The following is a 13,884-nucleotide window of genomic DNA, read 5'->3' as shown; positions in this document are numbered from 1 at the left end:
CTCCTGCAGCCAGGTGGGAGAGGTTCATGGGATTTCCTTCTCTCCCCATTTTCTCAGGAACCCCCTCTGTGTTGTGTGTAGAATCATCTGAGAATGCAATTGGGCATCAATAGTGAAGGGGACAAACTTATTTGATCAAAATGGGTTTTGGATGTGGAATTAACTCTGTTCTATGCACATTGTCAGAGTCATCTTCAGAAGAAGTGTTAGAAAGAGCTTGTGAAATAATATCAGAATCTAAATGGAGCCACTTGTGTTAAAACCCTAATGAATGAAACTGGGGAAGGCCATGAAGGAGGGTTCTAACACACATATTCCTGATAACAGGAACTCTCATAAATAGACTCTGCACAGCCACAACCTTGCACAAAGGCCACCACAACCTTAAAAGAATTACTTCTCCAAGTGTATCTGCCCAGCAACTGCTTTTTCAACCTTACACTGATGTCACCCTTGTTATTGATTCTTCTAGCCCAGGATAGTTATCTCGAAACAACTTGTGTAAACCTTCTCATCTTTTCTTAATTCTTTATCTTCCTATACCAACCCGAATGCACCCATATATATTTCAATCACAATGCACATCCTAGAATAAATATTATATTTTAGAGTCTGTCTCTGTCCATTATTCAGGGTTGACAAGCTACAGGTGGACATGCCACATTTCTGTGAGATGTAAAGGATGATAGCTTTTGGAGATGGCTGGGAATATCCAATGTCCAGAAGATCATCCATCAGTAAGTGCAGGCTGCAAGTTCCAGAAAGAGGTGAAGCTGCTGAATCACCATGGAATTTTATTTTCCCGAGTTCTGCTCTGACGGAATCAGGCCCACCCATTTTTATCAATGACAGTATACCTAACACAGAGTCAGCTGATGACAGTTTTTGTTTTGTTTTGTTTTGTTTTTGAGATGGAGTCTCACTCTTTTGCCAAGGCTGGAGTGCAGTGGCATGATCTCAACTCACTGCCACTTCTGCCTCCTGGTTTCGAGCAATTCTCCTGCCTCAGCCTCTGGAGTAACTGAGTTTACAGGCATGTACTACCATGCCCAGCTAATTTTTGTATTTTTAGTAGAGACGGAGTTTCACCATGATGGCCAGGTTGGTCTCCAACCACTGATCTCAGGTGATCCGCCTGCCTGGGCCTCCCAAAGTGCTAGGATTACAGGTGTGAGCCACCATTCCTGGCCGATGACAGTTTTAATAACATCTATTAAGTAAATTCACCAACACCACCTGTATTAGTGCTGGATCGAATAACTACAAAATCTATCCTAACCAGATGTACCATAAAACTTACAATAACCCATAGAAAACAATGTTAACATGAGATCTATGTTCCTAATTTTTCTAAGGTGAAATACTGACAACTTGACTATCAGGCAATTATGATTTTGCTAATGAGTTGTAGAAGTTGCATGTATATTTGGGATTTTAACACTTTTTCAGATGCATGACTGCAATTAATATTCTCCCATTCTGTAGGTTGTAATTTTTTCCACTTTGCAGAATGTTTTTGTTTTGATGGAGTTCCACTTGTTCAATTCTGCTTTTGTTGTCTATGTCTTTAATGTGAAATATAGGAAATCATTGCTAATATTATTTTTGGTGGGGGAAATTTTACAAATTCCACTGGCTTCCTAATAATTATTTTGTGGATGTTCTATATATTATTGAGAGTGAGGTGTTGAAATCCCTTTTTTATTGTTTTCAATTTATCCCTTCATGTCTCTTAAAGTTGGTTAATGCAGTTATATTTCTATTTAATGTAGTTATATTTCTCTTCTATTTCTATGTTTACAAATATGTAAAATAGAAATAAAATAATATTTGCTTAGTATTTTTAAAGGGAAAATCACATAATAATAAATTATATTTTCCCAAATGCTGCCATCACCACTAAACTCCTCCAGGAGTCTCACATCTGCTCTGGGCTCTGTCTGTCCTTTGGAGTCACTCCTCAGTGTTTGCTGCAGAGGAGGAGACATGAAAATAGGGCCCTCCCTCTCCTGATGAAAGTCATCCTGGCACTGATCCTACAGCTCTGGGAGAAGAGCCCCCGTCCAGAATTACCAGGAGTTTTGATTTGATGATCATCTCTGAATGCACGGGGCTCACCACAGAATTAGAGCTGAGCTGGGTTTTTCTTGTTGCAATTTTAAAAGGCAAATAATGGAGAACTAGGGGTATTGAGTGTGAGTGGATATGAATGAAAAAACAGGGATAATGTGTGGCAGTTTCTTACCAAAATGTCCCTATGTTTGTAGGTGTCTAGTGTGAGGTACAGGTGGTGGAGTCTGCAGGAGAGGCAAGAGGCAGAAAAGTGCACAGGAGGCAGGGTGAGATTGTAGACACTGTCAGCCCACTATGCCAATCTCATACCTAGTGCTGGAGAAGGGTGGGAGTCTGATGGAGCTTCCTAACAACCTGTGGTTCAAGCTAAGTCCATTAAGGCCATTGGTTCTTCCCATTGCATAGTTGCCCATCAGAAATCTGCTATGTGCACAGTTATTTTGTGGGAGGAGCTCGAGCCTTTGTCTCTTTGTCAAAAACTGGGTGAAGGTGTCGGAGAGCTGTCCTGCGTGCCTGGTACAGTTGCTCCGTGATGTTGGAGGTTTGGGAGGTCCATTGTCAGGGTGGAAAAACCATTTATGGATATGTGCATGAGAAAACTTGATTGTACTTGGTTCTCTTAGATGACATGGAGAAGCAAGCAGGCTGCCTGCAAACAATTGTAATTTCCTACTTTACCCAAGTTCATGGTTTCTTGTAAACTTTGGTTTCTGCCCAAGTACGAAGATACTGATTAGAGTGAGTTTGGTTATTTCCACGAACTAACCTTCACCTCTTCCAGGTAAAGAGTACATTGTCCTTACTCTGAGTCTGAGGGAGGAGAGGGTCCTGTACAACTAAGGACCTGCAGAGACCCCCATGTGCAGCTTTGCAGAGTCAGATGTTTCCTCATGTAAAGAGACCTCCACTGCCAATGATTGCTGCTCAAGTCTAATGTTGGATTCAGTATTAGAACATCCTTTAGGCTATCACAGGTCAACCGTATTCTGAAAATCACCATTATCATAGATAGAGCTGATAACCCAGTGCCCATTCTCCTGACAGCACTTTCTCTTTCTTATTTGGTTGAAAGTTTGAAGAAAAAGCGGGGCCATTATTTGTCTAAATTTAACTTCAGAATCTACTATTTTCTTTAGTGGACCAAGAAATTTCAAAACAAGTGAACTCTTTGCATCAAAATGTGCATATTTGTGAATTTCAACGTGTTGTTCAGAACCTGTGCATGCCAACTACTGTGTTTCTCGCTCACTCTTGGTCTGGTGAAGCCGTCACAGACAATCTCCCTCAACTGTGCCATCTCTGCATTTGCCATCACAACCAGTGCTTCCTGTTTGGGCTGGATCCATCGGTCCCCCAGGGAAGGGACTGGAGTGAATCAGGTGCACAGTTCATGAGGGAGTGCACATTCCAAACCAATCCTCAAGAGGAGTCCAGTCACCATCTCCAGATCCACATCCAAAAAACCGTTTTTCCTATAGATGAGCTACCTGAGCAAAGAGTACACAACCATGAGTGTTTATACAGAAGCCACCGCGAGGGAAAGACATTGTGAGCCCAGACACAAACCTCCCTACGGGGAAGCTCAGGAGCAGCACCAGGCGCTGAGGACACCAGGGGGCCCTGAGGACACCAGGGGGCGCTCAGGACACCAGGGGGCCCTGAGGACACCAGGGGGCGCTCAGGACACCAGGGGGCCCTGAGGACACCAGGGGGCGCTCAGGACATACATAGCAAGGCAGGTGGAAGAAGGAAAAGGTGCTGGAGATGCGGTTTGGCATCACCATCATATTTCACCGCTGGACACCCGCCACTATGTTTATTTTCAGGTACATGATTCTCTGTATTATTAGAAAATGGCATTTATATAAATACATAACAATATGTAGATGCATCAAGCTGTCCTCTATCTTACATGGACCTTTTCCAAAAAGAATCTGAGTCCCTGTGTTTATTTGATCACCTCATAAATTATGGTCAATTATGTAGGATCTCTTTCTCTTCTTTCTCTCTTCTTTCCTCCTTCTCTCTCACAAACTCACTCTCACACACAGAATTCTACAACTGCAGTCACGTGATGTGTTGAAGACAATTCGTTAAAGGCCAGCTTTTCCAGTTTAGTTTCTGTTCATATTACTGTAAGAAGAAAAACATTGTTTCTCAGCTGTGTATTTCTCTAAGATGAGTATTAGGTTTTAAATAATACCCAGATACTGAAAGTAATCCAAATATCAATCAGCAGCTAAATCAGTAAACAAATTGTGCTGGAAAAACACCCACTGTTACAATAAGGTACAGCTGGATATGCTCAACAGTGAGGGTATTGTCACAAGTACGTATGAAGAGAAAAATAAGACAAATGAATACAAGTACATGCATACAAGTCCTCTTCTATAAATTCTACAAAATGAAAAGTAAAGTTACATAAAAAAAACCCAGTAGTTGACTCTAGACGTGGTGTGAGAAGGGAAGAGGTGTAGGAACCAGAAATTTTAGGAAAACAAGAGGAAATTTTGAGTGCAGTTGATTTTTTCTATGTTGAGAAAAGTAATGGTTATGTCACTATTTGTCAAATTGTACGTGTCACGGGATGGGTATTATTTGCTAATTTCACCTCATTAAAATATTACAAATTTAAACACGTATAATTTAGTAGAAAATGAGGTAGACAGATGAATAAAATATATGATAAATAAAAAAAGAAAATCATAGAACGTTGGCTTGAGGACTTCACTCATAAACTGAAGAAATTTTAAATTTCTCAACACAGAATTAAAGATTTATTTAAATACATACACGAAATCAAAGACTCCTGAATATACACATGAATAAACCCTAAGCCTAACTATATCTTTAGGGAAACACTAGAATACAACAAAATAATGTCATGATTTCATTACATAACGGGGGCTAATCAAACCACACCAGGCATGTCCAGCTCTGTCCTGGAGTTGGTCCAGGGAACAGGTGTGTCCTGTGGTTAGGAACCATGACACCAAGCTCACAGCATTTGTTCTATTTGACACCATAAAAAGACCAAGAGATCTCAACTAAAATGTAGTGTTGATGTCACATCTGTGGGTGCCACACACTCCCCCATGTGAATACAGAAAGGTTAATTACCTCTGGAGGTGTCTGCCGAGAGTAGAGCTGGTATCTCAGGAATGTCCAAAATGGCTTGATCAAGTAAGAAAGGAGACTGGCTCAGGGTTGCTCTAGTGGTTTGATGGTGGAGGCAGAGTGAGGGTTCTCATTCACAGAAAGGAGTTTGTGGGGTTTCAACCTCCAGATGGCATCAAATGAGGGAGTTCCTGTGATTCCTAACAAGATTCACCTTGTGTTGGAAAGAAAGGAGATGATGGAGGAATGAGCATTAAGTTATCAACAGTCAGACATCAAAACAATAGTGTGATGACTTATTCTATGTAGCAACTATAAAAATCGTGAATAAAAAGAAAAGATCAGTGTCCAATATGGGTGGACAACAACCAAGTCTACAAAAAAAGAGAAGACTGCTTATAAGAATAAGCAAATAATAATTAAAAGTAGGACTGAAATGAGGAGAAAGGGGTGAAAGGCACGGGGCAGGGAATTAGACATGGGTCCTGTTCCAATGTCTTGTGTGGAGTCATTTCACTATCTAAGATCATCCGCTTATTCTGAATGTATTAGGTCTTCTCCAAAACATCACAAGTGTCAGAGGATTCCTCAGGATATTCATTTTAATATCTTCTATTTGAGTAGCCTTACAATTGTGTAAAATTCTTAGTTATTATTATTATAATTAGAGTATAGGGTCTCACTCTGTCACACAGGTTGGAGTGCAGTGGCACAATCATAGCTCACTGTAACCTTGAACTCCTGGCTCACATAATCCTTCTGCCTCAACCTCCAGAGTAGCTAGGACTAGATGGATGCACCATCACACACAGCTGATTTTTTTTTTTAAATGTTTCATAGAAATGGAGTCCCTCTATGTGTGCAGGCTGGTCTCAAACACATGGTCTCATGTGATTCCTCTGGTTTTGCTTCTCAACGTGGTGGAATTATAGGCATGAGCCACCATATCTGGACTGAACTGATTCTTTAGTTGCAACATATCAACCCAAGAACTGACTCCCTGAATTTTTTTTCTGCAGTGTTTTGGTTAATAGCGCCTGAAAGGATGTATCCCAATATGTTCCAACAACAGAATTTTTTTTCCTGATGTTTCTTCTGATAGACATAATTTCTTGGTTGAAGATCACAAAATACTGTTGAAAGATGACATAAAAAGGCAACCTTAAAATTTTGGTGATTGGAGTGAGTATAAAAATTGCTTTCAATATTGTGTAACAAGCACCTCCTGCAGTAGGATAAAAGTGAGCAATGAAGGTAACATTTCTAAATGTATGAATCTTCCAGCTCCCGACTCATAGGGCAATAATGGATGTGTCCTGAGGGAGGGACCAGAATGTCTCAGTGCTAGTGGGATAACTCTTGGCCAAGAGATTTTCCATATTTTTAAAAGTTTTTTTTTAATTTAAAGATGCTATTTTTCAACATATCCAGAATATTAATAGGACTGATTTCGGTATGATATGAACAATGGCAATGCCTTCTATGTTTGGATAATATTACAAACCAGGTTAAGACTCAATGTTTCCTGTAATGATGCACCAGAACATTATTCTTGTTTCCATATTAGTTTTTTTCTCTTTGCATTTGGTTTCACATTTGTGTGTCAGGTCTCTAGAATGTATGATTTTATTTAAAACTGTCGTATCTTGCTGTCCATTTTGATAGGGCTTCCAGAAGATTAAAAAACCTCTGCTTGCAGCACATTTTAAAATTCTGCACTACAGCAGAACATCTGTATTTAATCCTGGTCTTTTGTTAATTGATAAGGTCTATTAAGTGCAATAACTTCTGCCTTCTTGGATGGTTTTAGATCAGGTAGAGGAATATATCATAAATGAATGTACTAATAGTATAAATTATTAATAACCACCACTTTTATTACTTAGGTGTTATTCTTCAAGAAATAATACTAAATCAAGGGTCTCAAAGGGAATATTATTTAAGGGATATACAAAATATTTTGTGAATCTAGGCAAAATAAATGTGAACACACACTTAGTATCCAGCCATGTCTCCCGTCTATCTCATTATGAACCACACAGTAACTGACTTCACTTGGGACTTATTCTAAATTTCAAATTCATTACTTATTTATGTTAATACTTCTAGGTTATGATGTGTGACTATTTTAGCAGAGAGTGAAGAAAGACAACCTAGGCTGACTAAACAATGAGGAAAATCACAACATGATGAAACAGGAAGCCGGAAGTGAGTGGCTCTAGGATTGAATAATTTGACAGCTCGTCTTCCCAGGCAGTTTCTTTTCTCAATTTTCCACACTGATGCATCCAGAAAGTCAGCTTCTACCCCCAGGGGACTCCCATCATACAGTGACATGGTGACAACATTCCCAAGAGTCACACACATATATTAAATATTGTCTGGAATTGGGGAAGAACCATTTCTGCGATTCTCCTCTGAAGGACCAGGAACACCTCAACTGACCACTTCCCCTGCCTCCATGACTAGAACTACAGCACGTGCTCACATGGACCCTCATCCCTGATGGGAATAATAAGACACCATTGATGACGTTGACTGTTTTATCATATACATTACTAAAGTCTGATATAAAGGTTTCAAAAACGAATTGAAGTCTGCCCTACTATGTCCACCAGAGACTACAGATCCTCCAATGATACCTTGTCTTTTCTGCTTGACTTTGTCTCTTCACCTTGTTCTGTCCTCCAGAGAATCTCTTTCAGCTCCCTCAGGTGCATTCAAGTATTTTATTTACTGACAATTTCTCAGTTGGTGAAAGGTATTAGACTAAAGGGTCCATATTCCTAGGAAGGCATCATGACCCTGGGTCTGCGTGTGACCTTGCGAGTGTTCCTGACCCTCCTACAGATGAGATGCTGGTCTGTGTGTTCTCTCCCCTTCCCCTGGGGTAGAGTCCTACTGTTTTCCGCAGGTATTCCCTCCCACAGCTCCAGTGTTCTCCGTCGGTGTCATCACCTTGCATATCTGCTGCACTGCACTGCAGACTAAGGCTCTGATTCCATAAGAAAGACAGGGGAGCTGCTTCTCAATAGATCTTTGGTGTTACCATCTCAATTCCTGAGGCATTGAACAAGTGCACCTAGGATTCTGGTTTCAGTGACTTGCCCCTACAGGGTAAATTCTTAGTTCTTTTGTGGGAATAAGGGAGTTGGGTCTGAATACATTTCAGAAGTGTGGGCTCTTATTATTTCCTAGACAGACACTTGGGGAAAGGAAGATTTTTGTGACTGTCCCTTTCTTGGGGAAAGGGATTCAAGAGGATAGGATAGTTCTTGAGCATATGATCCCTTACAATTTCATACTACAACATGCTTACCACACACAATTTCAAGCAATCCAATATGCACTTATATTTTCTCTTGTAATAGGTTATATATCATACTCTAGACTCTGCCATAGAAATATGTAATTTCAAACCCTGCCTTTGTTACTCTGTACAAGAACTTGCTTCTCCTTAAACTCCAGAGTTGTTGTTTGCTAAGAACTTTAAATATTGGAAGTATTAAACAAAATTTTCAAAATTCCATCTTCTCTGTTTATCTGTTATGGTTGATACAGTTGTAAAAACAAGAAAAATATATATCTTTTCTATGTACATTTCCAAGCTTAATATCAGAACTTTAGTAAAACCTAGAAAAATAAAAAAAAATCAAATATTGTTCAGCTGCTTAATAGAAAAACAAATTATAGTAAATTTGTCTGCTAGAATACTACCCAATATTTATCATAAAAAATTATGTTATACCAAACTATCAGGTAAAGTATCTAATTGTTTTTGTTAAGTAAAGTAAGCCAAACAAATCAGAATAATTACTATGTTATTTCATTTATATACATTCTGATAAATTAAAATGAATCTGCAGCAACGTAAAAATCAGTAGTTGCCAAGGAAAAAGGTAGAAGAAAGGGAAAACAACAAAGTATACAGAAGAACAAAAGGGAATATTGAGAATTATCTTGTCCCCCTTGATAATGACGGTTCCATCATGTTTATCAACTGTACAATATAAACATGCAAAAGATTATCATACGTAAACTAAAACTTATAAAATTTATTACAAGCAAACACATGGATAATTAGACAAGAAAGTAATGATAGAAAGATAGAAAAAAATGTATATTGAATTTCAAAAATACCTAAGAATTTATCTGCCTAAATCCTAGTTCTCACCATATTTTAGGTGAATGCTAGAATGCAGCAAAATTACACAAGTTCTCACTACAGAAATTGGGCTTCACAACCATCCTAGGCATCCCCAACTCTGTCCTGGAGTTGGTTCAGGGAGTAACTGGGGCCAGTGATGAGGAGCACAGGCCCAGATACCAGGGTTTACTCATCTAGACATGAGCTCTTAAATACACCCTTAGCCCATTTTCCACATGTGGTTTACTTTCACATCCGTACAGGGAGAAACATTGACTGCGACAAAACATAATTTACACAAACGTGTAAAAATAAAATAGGGTGATCAGTTCAAAGTGTTTATCACAGCATAATTTTATAAGACAGCATATTTTCCAAATACCATCATTGTCACCAAACCTCTGCAAGGCACAGTCATCGTATCTGGGCCCTGTCCTCTCCTCAGGCGTCCCACCCCAGAGCTTCCTATATAGTAGGAGACATGCAAATGGGGTCCTCCCTCTGCTGATGAAAACCAGCCCAGCCCTGACTCTGCAGCTCTGGGAGAGGAGACCCAGTCTGGGATTCCCAGGAGTTTCCACTTGGTGACCAGCACTGAACACAGACCACCAGCCATGGAGTTGGGGCTGAGCTGGGTTTTCCTTGTTGCTCTTTTAAAAGGTGATTCATGGAGAACTAGAGATACTGAGTGTGAGGGGACATGAGTGAGAGAAACAGTGGATACGTGTGGCTGTTTCTAATCACGATGTCTTTGTGTTTACAGGTGTGCAGTGTGAGGTGCAGCTGGTGGAGTCTGGGGGAGGCTTGGTCCAGCCTGGGGGTTCCCTGAGACTCTCCTGTGCAGCCTCTGGATTCACCTTCAGTAACTACTGGATGGACTGGGTCCGCCAGGCTCCAGGGAAGGGGCTGGAGTGGGTTGGATTTATTAAAAACAAAGCTGATGGTGGAACAGCAGAATACGCCGCGTCTGTGAAAGGCAGATTCACCATCTCAAGAGATGATTCAAAGAACACACTGTATCTGCAAATGAACAGCCTGAAAACCGAGGACACGGCCGTGTATTACTGTACTAGAGACACAGTGAGGCGAGGTCAGTGTGAGCCCAGACACAAACCTCCCTGCAGGGGCGCGCGGGGCCACCAGGGGGCGCTCGGGACCCATGAGGACGGGACAGGTCCCAGGAGCAGGTGCAGGGCGAGGTTTCCTTTCTACTCAACTGGAAAAGTCAGGATTGTATTTGCAGAACTCTGGAGTGTTCTAGCCTGTGATATTATATTACTTGTATTTATTATGAATTTATTATCGTTAGTATTTAAATTTTAATAATTATTAAAATTCTGTAAGTATTTTTAAGTATATACTTTCAAGAAATAAACATTCCTAATTATTTGCACTAATTCCCCCAGAATTTTACGAACATTTGTTGACATCAGCAACTACATAGCTATAGGGACATAAATCTATGGCCATAGAAATATGTACACGCCAGGCGCGGTGGTTCGTGCCTGTAATCCCAGGTCTTTGGGAGACCGAGGCAGGTGAATTACTTGAGGTTAGGAGTTCGAGACAAGCGTGGCCAACATGGCAAAAGCCCGTCTCTTTTAAAAATGCAAAATGTATCCGGGTGTGGTAGCACACACCTGTAATCCCAGCTACCCGGGAGGCTGAGGTAGAAGAATTGCTTCAACCCAACAGACGGAGGTTGCAGTGAGCTGAGATTGTGCCACTGTACTCCAGCCTGGGCAACAGGGCAATTCACCATCTCGCAAAAAAAAAAAAAAAAAAAAAAAAAGAAATAAAAAGAGAGAAAGATGTATAAATACACAGACCTATGCATATATACTAGGCATTCATATTAAACATTAAAACAAAATAATTCCAAAAATATTTTCTGAAGAATCAAACTAATGATGGACTAAGTGTAAATCTTTAAATTCCTAATTGATTTCAGTTGCTTTTATTTGTTTACATGAATTGATTTCTAGTTGTTCATTTAAAAATAGCATATTGGTCATTTCCAAAGAGCTCAGAGTAAATTTCAAATGTCACAATAAATGATAAGAATTTGAGGTGATTAATGAAAACTATCTTAAATCTTAATTATCAGTTATTCCATATTACATTCACAAATCATAACATTTCTTACCTTGTAAATCTAAACAACCATAATTTGTGAATTTAAAAGAAATTTTTAAAAAAATTTATCCCAGATCATTGTCTTTTCTTGACTTCCAGTTCTCACTGGACCCTCTCAAGGGCCCACCCACACCCCTGTCTCCTGAAGGCTTCTGGGAGTGGCTGATGGATGCGCAGAAGCAGGTTCCCCATGTGAGTCCACATGTCCTGGAGCCTCCCTCTCCTTGGATTAGGCCATCTCCTCAGGATCACAGGGCTCTTCATTATCCTCACCCCGCTGTTGTACCAAACAAGCAACATCACACTTCAATTCACCATGCTTTGTTTTAATTTTCCAAAATGACATGAAGGCAATAAATTTAACAGTAAGTTGATCAGAACCTAATAGGTCGAGGCCTTTTTCATATGCCAGGTTTCTTCTCAAGACTTTCCCTTTGATAGGTATTTTCCATTTCTTTATGAGATGACATACTAATATATCCATATTGGAGATTCTCCTTCTAAGTAGGCTCTGGGTCACTCACTCCTTTTATAGTAATCACCATACAAGTCCCATACAGAAGGAGTTGGAAAATCCTGGGTAGAACCAAGATTGTGTACAGCCCTGTGGTCTTTAATGTCATGGAGTTAAAGTCAGTGAGAAACAGCTTTAGTTGTGCACGGTGACTGAATTTGCACATTACTCTAGGAAAGTTGCCTTCCCATGACAAATGTGAATGCCAATTATCAGATTAATATGAATGGCTTCACAGTAGGAAAACTGATATCAAAACCTTACATCCTTTAAATTAAATTCTATCTTTGACAAGATGGGGATGGATCAACACCCATGTGAATGTTGCACTTCAGGGCCCAGCACTTGGAAGAGCCCCTCCAGGGCACAGTGAAGGCCTCTATAAACGTGGCTGAAATCACCACATTCAATGAGTTTTGTTGAATAATTGCTGAAGAAGTCAGCTGGAAGTGCCCTGAAATCTCACACCTTCTGCATAGAGGACTCCAAACAGATTGTCATGAGCTTGAAAAACACGAACATGGAATTAGCACTAATGAGTTGTGATGATGAAACAGCTCTCTTCCAAGTTGCGGGTCTTTCTCTCCTGCCAGCAAAGTCAACATGATCGCTTTCTTGTCTTAGACAAAGGAGTTACAACAGCTCCTTCTCTTCTGAGTCACAGGCTTGTGTGAAGTCTCTTCCCAACAGCTGGATTGTCAACTACAATATTTCCTAAAAATAAATAAAATACTTCATGAAACTAAATTCAAGGGGAACAAAATCAGTTTGTTTCTTTCATAATTTTTGTTTAAAGTGCTAACTAGTAAAGAAAGACTATTATATTTTATAAATTTTTGTTTATAATTAATTATTTTGAAGGGGAAATAATTTATAGGGTCATTACATTGTATTAAATAACACATGTAGTGTTTTAAAGATAAATTCCCTCCAAATGCAGAAACACATTCTAGGTAAGCTCCAGAGAAGAGATGCCCTCCTAGGGCCACGGCAGTCTCAGGAAAGCCTGAAATCGGTCTCTCCCCAGTTGCTAGGACAGGGGTCTAAACATGCAAATTACCCTTCAATCTCTTGGGTAAAATTTCACTCTCATGTTGTGGGAGCTGATGAATCTCTTCTCAGACAAGACAGAAAATCTCTGGAGAAGGCAGAGCTGTGGTCTTACAGAAAATGAGATGTGCATGTTGACAGCTACCCAAGGTGAGTGTTTCAGATGTCACACCTAGGTCTTTGAAATATTTGTGACTGCAGGTGACTGACAGAAACTGATTATCCTTGTCCCTAGGTATCCTGTCCCAGGTGCAGTTGCAGGAGTTGGGTCCTGGACTGGTGAAGCCCTCTCAGACCGTCTCCCTCCCCTGCACTGTCTCTGGTTTCTCCATAACAACCAGTGGCACCTACTGGCTTTGGATTCAAAAGCCACTGGGAAAAGGCTGCAGTGGCTGTGGGAGAAATAGGTTATTCTGGAGTCACCAGATACAACCCATCCTTCTGGAGCCACAGCAGCATCTCCTGTGACACACTGAAAAAACCGTTATTCCTCCAGCTGAGCTCTGTGACCTCGGAGGACACAGCTCTGTGTTACTGTGTGAGAGGCACATTGAGGGAACATCAGTGTGAGCCCAGACACAAACCTCCCTGAAGGATAGTGGAGCACACCAGGAACACTCAGGACACACCACGAATGGGGCCTAGACCCAGGGGAAGGTACACGTGGTGACATTTTTTAAGGTATTGTTATTTTCAAGTACTATTTGGAAAAAAAGTAACATACTTATTTTAGGGTATACATTAATCACGTCTCCGTGATACTGCTTGAGGGATAGACACACAGATCAACGGAACAGAATAAGAGTGACTTTGGACAAGAACAGAAACTGTCCCCTTCTAAAGAAAC

Source organism: Chlorocebus sabaeus, chromosome 24, assembly GCF_047675955.1.
Source record: "Chlorocebus sabaeus isolate Y175 chromosome 24, mChlSab1.0.hap1, whole genome shotgun sequence".
In the NCBI taxonomy this organism is placed as follows: domain Eukaryota; kingdom Metazoa; phylum Chordata; class Mammalia; order Primates; family Cercopithecidae; genus Chlorocebus; species Chlorocebus sabaeus.
The sequence above is the reverse complement of the archived record's forward strand: the minus strand, read 5'-3'. Positions refer to the sequence as shown.